The sequence below is a fragment of the Leptodactylus fuscus genome, chromosome 4 (assembly GCF_031893055.1).
Source record: "Leptodactylus fuscus isolate aLepFus1 chromosome 4, aLepFus1.hap2, whole genome shotgun sequence".
Classification (NCBI taxonomy): domain Eukaryota; kingdom Metazoa; phylum Chordata; class Amphibia; order Anura; family Leptodactylidae; genus Leptodactylus; species Leptodactylus fuscus.
Genome location: NC_134268.1, coordinates 7,583,104 through 7,592,092, shown reverse-complemented (window position 1 = coordinate 7,592,092; position 8,989 = coordinate 7,583,104).

Sequence of the window (8,989 nt, the reverse complement as noted above, 5' to 3'; positions counted from 1 at the left end):
ACAGTGACTACAGCAGTTTTGTTGTCAGGGGATAATCGTACACATTAGGGAGAGTATGTGCCCACATAGGCAGTACGGAGACTTACAAGTCATTCCCGCTCCGCTAGGGATTCTGGGTAAAAAATATGCAAATCTATTCTCCAGTATGTAATTAGGAGAACAGTGCACTCTGTATGCCGCCCTCTAGAGGGCAGCATCCTTAACATCACGCATGACTCAGTTAATGTCTAATATCATGATGTGGAATCTGTTCCTTTTGGAATAGAAATACAAATTTGGCAATTAAATCCGCATCATGATATTAGACTTATTAACTCAGTCATGCGTGATGTTAAGGATGCTGCCCTCTAGAGGGCGGCATACAGAGTGCACTGTTTCCTAATTACATCCTGGAGAATAGATTTGCATATTTTTTTACCCATATTTATTGTTTGCATACATTATAGCGCCCTCTACAGATCACTGCATGTTATGTGTTGGTCTATTTTCCTGATAAATCTATATCTTTCCCTGCTGCCCAGAGAGTGAAACCTGTGAGTCCTCCCCCGCCCATACTGAGTGATTGATACTGGAGTATATATACAGTATAGGATGTACAGATAGTGCTGTATACGTATCACTATGCAACTAGGTGTAGGTAGTGATGTATAGCTGTGTATATAGTGATGTACAGCTGTGTGTATATAGTGATGTATAGCTGTGTATATAGTGATGTATAGCTGTGTGTATATAGTGATGTGTAGCTGTGTGTATATAGTGATGTATAGCTGTGTACACTCACCGGCCACTTTATTAGGTACACCATGCTAGTAACGGGTTGGACCCCCTTTTGCCTTCAGAACTGCCTCAATTCTTCGTGGCATAGATACAACAAGGTGCTGGAAGCATTCCTCAGAGATGTTGGTCCATATTGACATGATGGCATCACACAGTTGCAGTCGCAGATTTGTCGGCTGCACATCCATGATGCGAATCTCCCGTTCCACCACATCCCAAAGATGCTCCTCTATTGGATTGAGATCTGGTGACTGTGGAGGCCATTGGAGTACAGTGAACTCATTGTCATGTTCAAGAAACCAGTCTGAGATGATTCCAGCTTTATGACATGGCATTGCATTATCCTGCTGAAAGTAGCCATCAGATGTTGGGGACATTGTGGTCATAAAGGGATGGACATGGTCAGCAACAATACTCAGGTAGGCTTTGGCGTTGCAACGATGCTCAATTGGTACCAAGGGGCCCAAAGAGTGCCAAGAAAATATTCCCCACACCATGACACCACCACCACCAGCCTGAACCGTTACCGATACAAGGCAGGATGGATCCATGCTTTCATGTTGTTGACGCCAAATTCTGACCCTACCATCCGAATGTCGCAGCAGAAATCGAGACTCATCAGACCAGGCAACGTTTTTCCAATCTTCAGTTGTCCAATTTCGATGAGCTTGTGCAAATTGTAGCCTCAGTTTCCTGTTCTTAGCTGAAAGGAGTGGCAGCCGGTGTGGTCTTCTGCTGCTGTAGCCCATCTGTAGCCTCAAAGTTGGACGTACTGTGCGGCGTTCAGAGATGCTCTTCTGGCTACCTTGGTTGTAACGGGTGGCTATTTGAGTCACTGTTGCCTTTCTATCAGCTGGAACCAGTCTGGCCATTCTCCTCTGACCTCTGGCATCAACAACGCATTTCCGCCCCCCCACAGAACTGCCGCTCACTGGATGTTTTTTCTTTTTCGGACCATTCTCTGTAAACCCTAGAGATGGTTGTGCGTGAAAATCCCAGTAGATCAGCAGTTTCTGAAATACTCAGACCAGCCCTTCTGGCACCAACAACCATGCCACGTTCAAAGGCACTCAAATCACCTTTCTTCCCCCCCATACTGATGCTCGGTTTGAACTGCAGGAGATTGTCTTGACCATGTCTACATGCCGAAATGCACTGAGTTGCCGCCATGTGATTGGCTGATTAGAAATTAAGTGTTAACGAGCAGTTGGACAGGTGTACCTAATAAAGTGGCCGGTGAGTGTATATAGTGATGTATAGCTGTGTGTATATAGTGATGTATAGCTGTGTGTATATAATGATGTATAGCTGTGTGTATATAGTGATGTATAGCTGTGTGTATATAGTGATGTATAGCTGTGTGTATATAGTGATGTATAGCTGTGTATATAGTGATGTATAGCTGTGTGTATATAGTGATGTATAGCTGTGTATATAGTGATATATAGCTGTGTGTATATAATGATGTATAGCTGTGTGTATATAGTGATGTATAGCTGTGTGTATATAGTGATGTATAGCTGTGTGTATATAGTGATGTATAGCTGTGTGTATATAGTGATGTATAGCTGTGTGTATATAGTGATGTACAGCTGTGTGTATATAGTGATGTATAGCTGTGTGTATATAGTGATGTATAGCTGTGTGTATATAGTGATGTATAGCTGTGTATATAGTGATGTATAGCTGTGTGTATATAGTGATGTACAGCTGTGTGTATATAGTGATGTATAGCTGTGTGTATATAGTGATATGATGTATAGCTGTGTGTATATAGTGATGTATAGCTGTGTGTATATAATGATGTATAGCTGTGTGTATATAGTGATGTATAGCTGTGTGTATATAGTGATGTATAGCTGTGTATATAGTGATGTATAGCTGTGTGTATATAGTGATGTACAGCTGTGTGTATATAGTGATGTATAGCTGTGTGTATATAGTGATATGATGTATAGCTGTGTGTATATAATGATGTACAGCTGTGTGTATATAATGATGTATAGCTGTGTGTATATAGTGATGTATAGCTGTGTGTATATAATGATGTATAGCTGTGTGTATATAATGATGTATAGCTGTGTGTATATAGTGATGTACAGCTGTGTGTATATAGTGATGTACAGCTGTGTGTATATAGTGATGTACAGCTGTGTGTATATAATGATGTATAGCTGTGTGTATATAGTGATGTATAGCTGTGTGTATATAGAGATGTATAGCTGTGTGTATAGCTGTGTGTATATAATGATGCATAGCTGTGTGTATATAGTGATGTACAGCTGTGTGTATATAGTGATGTATAGCTGTGTGTATATAGTGATGTATAGCTGTGTGTATATAGTGATGTATAGCTGTGTGTATATAGTGATGTATAGCTGTGTATATAGTGATGTATAGCTGTGTATATAGTGATGTATAGCTGTGTATATAGTGATGTATAGCTGTGTATATAGTGATGTGTAGCTGTGTGTATATAGTGATGTATAGCTGTGTGTATATAGTGATGTATAGCTGTGTGTATATAGTGATATGATGTATAGCTGTGTGTATATAGTGATGTATAGCTGTGTGTATATAGTGATGTATAGCTGTGTGTATATAGTGATGTATAGCTGTGTGTATATAATGATGTATAGCTGTGTGTATATAGTGATGTATAGCTGTGTGTATATAGTGATGTATAGCTGTGTGTATATAGTGATGTATAGCTGTGTGTATATAGTGATATGATGTATAGCTGTGTATATAGTGATGTGTAGCTGTGTGTATATAGTGATGTATAGCTGTGTGTATATAGTGATGTATAGCTGTGTATATAGTGATGTATAGCTGTGTGTATATAGTGATGTATAGCTGTGTGTATATAGTGATGTATAGCTGTGTGTATATAGTGATGTATAGCTGTGTGTATATAGTGATATGATGTATAGCTGTGTGTATATAGTGATGTATAGCTGTGTGTATATAGTGATATGATGTATAGCTGTGTGTATATAATGATGTATAGCTGTGTGTATATAGTGATGTATAGCTGTGTGTATATAGAGATGTATAGCTGTGTGTATATAGTGATATGATGTATAGCTGTGTGTATATAATGATGTACAGCTGTGTGTATATAATGATGTATAGCTGTGTGTATATAGTGATGTACAGCTGTGTGTATATAATGATGTATAGCTGTGTGTATATAGTGATGTGTAGCTGTGTGTATATAGTGATGTATAGCTGTGTGTATATAGTGATGTATAGCTGTGTGTATATAGTGATGTATAGCTGTGTGTATATAGTGATGTATAGCTGTGTGTATATAGTGATGTATAGCTGTGTGTATATAGTGATGTATAGCTGTGTGTATATAATGATGTATAGCTGTGTGTATATAGTGATGTGTAGCTGTGTGTATATAGTGATGTGTAGCTGTGTGTATATAGTGATGTATAGCTGTGCGTATATAATGATGTACAGCTGTGTGTATATAGTGATGTATAGCTGTGTGTATATAGTGATGTACAGCTGTGTGTATATAGTGATGTATAGCTGTGTGTATATAGTGATATGATGTATAGCTGTGTGTATATAGTGATGTATAGCTGTGTGTATATAATGATGTATAGCTGTGTGTATATAGTGATGTATAGCTGTGTGTATATAGTGATGTATAGCTGTGTATATAGTGATGTATAGCTGTGTGTATATAGTGATGTACAGCTGTGTGTATATAGTGATGTATAGCTGTGTGTATATAGTGATATGATGTATAGCTGTGTGTATATAATGATGTACAGCTGTGTGTATATAATGATGTATAGCTGTGTGTATATAGTGATGTATAGCTGTGTGTATATAATGATGTATAGCTGTGTGTATATAATGATGTATAGCTGTGTGTATATAGTGATGTACAGCTGTGTGTATATAGTGATGTACAGCTGTGTGTATATAGTGATGTACAGCTGTGTGTATATAATGATGTATAGCTGTGTGTATATAGTGATGTATAGCTGTGTGTATATAGAGATGTATAGCTGTGTGTATAGCTGTGTGTATATAATGATGCATAGCTGTGTGTATATAGTGATGTACAGCTGTGTGTATATAGTGATGTATAGCTGTGTGTATATAGTGATGTATAGCTGTGTGTATATAGTGATGTATAGCTGTGTGTATATAGTGATGTATAGCTGTGTATATAGTGATGTATAGCTGTGTATATAGTGATGTATAGCTGTGTATATAGTGATGTATAGCTGTGTATATAGTGATGTGTAGCTGTGTGTATATAGTGATGTATAGCTGTGTGTATATAGTGATGTATAGCTGTGTGTATATAGTGATATGATGTATAGCTGTGTGTATATAGTGATGTATAGCTGTGTGTATATAGTGATGTATAGCTGTGTGTATATAGTGATGTATAGCTGTGTGTATATAATGATGTATAGCTGTGTGTATATAGTGATGTATAGCTGTGTGTATATAGTGATGTATAGCTGTGTGTATATAGTGATGTATAGCTGTGTGTATATAGTGATATGATGTATAGCTGTGTATATAGTGATGTGTAGCTGTGTGTATATAGTGATGTATAGCTGTGTGTATATAGTGATGTATAGCTGTGTATATAGTGATGTATAGCTGTGTGTATATAGTGATGTATAGCTGTGTGTATATAGTGATGTATAGCTGTGTGTATATAGTGATGTATAGCTGTGTGTATATAGTGATATGATGTATAGCTGTGTGTATATAGTGATGTATAGCTGTGTGTATATAGTGATATGATGTATAGCTGTGTGTATATAATGATGTATAGCTGTGTGTATATAGTGATGTATAGCTGTGTGTATATAGAGATGTATAGCTGTGTGTATATAGTGATATGATGTATAGCTGTGTGTATATAATGATGTACAGCTGTGTGTATATAATGATGTATAGCTGTGTGTATATAGTGATGTACAGCTGTGTGTATATAATGATGTATAGCTGTGTGTATATAGTGATGTGTAGCTGTGTGTATATAGTGATGTATAGCTGTGTGTATATAGTGATGTATAGCTGTGTGTATATAGTGATGTATAGCTGTGTGTATATAGTGATGTATAGCTGTGTGTATATAGTGATGTATAGCTGTGTGTATATAGTGATGTATAGCTGTGTGTATATAATGATGTATAGCTGTGTGTATATAGTGATGTGTAGCTGTGTGTATATAGTGATGTGTAGCTGTGTGTATATAGTGATGTATAGCTGTGCGTATATAATGATGTACAGCTGTGTGTATATAGTGATGTATAGCTGTGTGTATATAGTGATGTATAGCTGTGTGTATATAATGATGTATAGCTGTGTGTATATAATGATGTATAGCTGTGTGTATATAGTGATGTACAGCTGTGTGTATATAATGATGTATAGCTGTGTGTATATAGTGATGTATAGCTGTGTGTATATAGAGATGTATAGCTGTGTGTATAGCTGTGTGTATATAATGATGCATAGCTGTGTGTATATAGTGATGTACAGCTGTGTGTATATAGTGATGTATAGCTGTGTGTATATAGTGATGTATAGCTGTGTGTATATAGTGATGTATAGCTGTGTGTATATAGTGATGTATAGCTGTGTATATAGTGATGTATAGCTGTGTATATAGTGATGTATAGCTGTGTATATAGTGATGTGTAGCTGTGTGTATATAGTGATGTATAGCTGTGTGTATATAGTGATGTATAGCTGTGTGTATATAGTGATATGATGTATAGCTGTGTGTATATAGTGATGTATAGCTGTGTGTATATAGTGATGTATAGCTGTGTGTATATAGTGATGTATAGCTGTGTGTATATAGTGATGTATAGCTGTGTGTATATAGTGATGTATAGCTGTGTGTATATAGTGATGTATAGCTGTGTGTATATAGTGATATGATGTATAGCTGTGTATATAGTGATGTGTAGCTGTGTGTATATAGTGATGTATAGCTGTGTGTATATAGTGATGTATAGCTGTGTATATAGTGATGTATAGCTGTGTGTATATAGTGATGTATAGCTGTGTGTATATAGTGATGTATAGCTGTGTGTATATAGTGATGTATAGCTGTGTGTATATAGTGATATGATGTATAGCTGTGTGTATATAGTGATGTATAGCTGTGTGTATATAGTGATATGATGTATAGCTGTGTGTATATAATGATGTATAGCTGTGTGTATATAGTGATGTATAGCTGTGTGTATATAGAGATGTATAGCTGTGTGTATATAGTGATATGATGTATAGCTGTGTGTATATAATGATGTACAGCTGTGTGTATATAATGATGTATAGCTGTGTGTGTATATAATGATGTATAGCTGTGTGTATATAGTGATGTATAGCTGTGTGTATATAGTGATGTATAGCTGTGTGTATATAGTGATGTATAGCTGTGTGTATATAATGATGTATAGCTGTGTGTATATAGTGATGTGTAGCTGTGTGTATAGCTGTGTGTATATAATGATGCATAGCTGTGTGTATATAGTGATGTACAGCTGTGTGTATATAGTGATGTATAGCTGTGTGTATATAGTGATGTATAGCTGTGTGTATATAGTGATGTATAGCTGTGTGTATATAGTGATGTACAGCTGTGTGTATATAATGATGTATAGCTGTGTGTATATAGTGATGTATAGCTGTGTGTATATAGTGATGTATAGCTGTGTGTATATAGTGATGTATAGCTGTGTATATAGTGATGTATAGCTGTGTGTATATAGTGATGTATAGCTGTGTGTATAGCTGTGTGTATATAGTGATGTATAGCTGTGTGTATATAGTGATGTGTAGCTGTGTGTATATAGTGATGTGTAGCTGTGTGTATATAGTGATGTATAGCTGTGTGTATATAGTGATGTATAGCTGTGCGTATATAGTGATGTATAGCTGTGCGTATATAGTGATGTATAGCTGTGCGTATATAGTGATGTATAGCTGTGCGTATATAGTGATGTATAGCTGTGCGTATATAGTGATGTGTAGCTGTGTGTATATAGTGATGTATAGCTGTGTGTATATAGTGATGTGTAGCTGTGTGTATATAGTGATGTATAGCTGTGTGTATATAGTGATGTGTAGCTGTGTGTATATAGTGATGTGTAGCTGTGTGTATATAGTGATGTGTAGCTGTGTGTATATAGTGATGTGTAGCTGTGTGTATATAGAGATGTGTAGCTGTGTGTATATAGTGATGTGTAGCTGTGTGTATATAGTGATGTATAGCTGTGTGTATATAGTGATGTATAGCTGTGTGTATATAGTGATGTATAGCTGTGTGTATATAGTGATGTGTAGCTGTGTGTATATAGTGATGTATAGCTGTGTGTATATAGTGATGTGTAGCTGTGTGTATATAATGATGTATAGCTGTGTGTATATAGTGATGTATAGCTGTGTGTATATAGTGATGTATAGCTGTGTATATAGTGATGTATAGCTGTGTGTATATAGTGATGTATAGCTGTGTGTATATAGTGATGTATAGCTGTGTGTATATAATGATGTATAGCTGTGTGTATATAGTGATGTATAGCTGTGTGTATATAGTGATGTATAGCTGTGTGTATATAGTGATGTATAGCTGTGTGTATATAATGATGTATAGCTGTGTGTATATAGTGATGTGTAGCTGTGTGTATATAGTGATATGATGTATAGCTGTGTGTATATAGTGATGTGTAGCTGTGTGTATATAGTGATGTATAGCTGTGTGTATATAATGATGTATAGCTGTGTGTATATAGTGATGTATAGCTGTGTGTATATAGTGATGTATAGCTGTGTGTATATAATGATGTATAGCTGTGTGTATATAGTGATGTATAGCTGTGTGTATATAGTGATGTATAGCTGTGTGTATATAGTGATGTATAGCTGTGTGTATATAGTGATGTATAGCTGTGTGTATATAGTGATGTATAGCTGTGTGTATATAGTGATGTATAGCTGTGTGTATATAGTGATGTATAGCTGTGTGTATATAGTGATGTATAGCTGTGTGTATATAGTGATGTGTAGCTGTGTGTATATAGTGATGTATAGCTGTGTGTATATAGTGATGTATAGCTGTGTGTATATAGTGATGTATAGCTGTGTGTATATAGTGATGTATAGCTGTGTGTATATAGTGATGTATAGCTGTGTGTATATAGTGATGTAT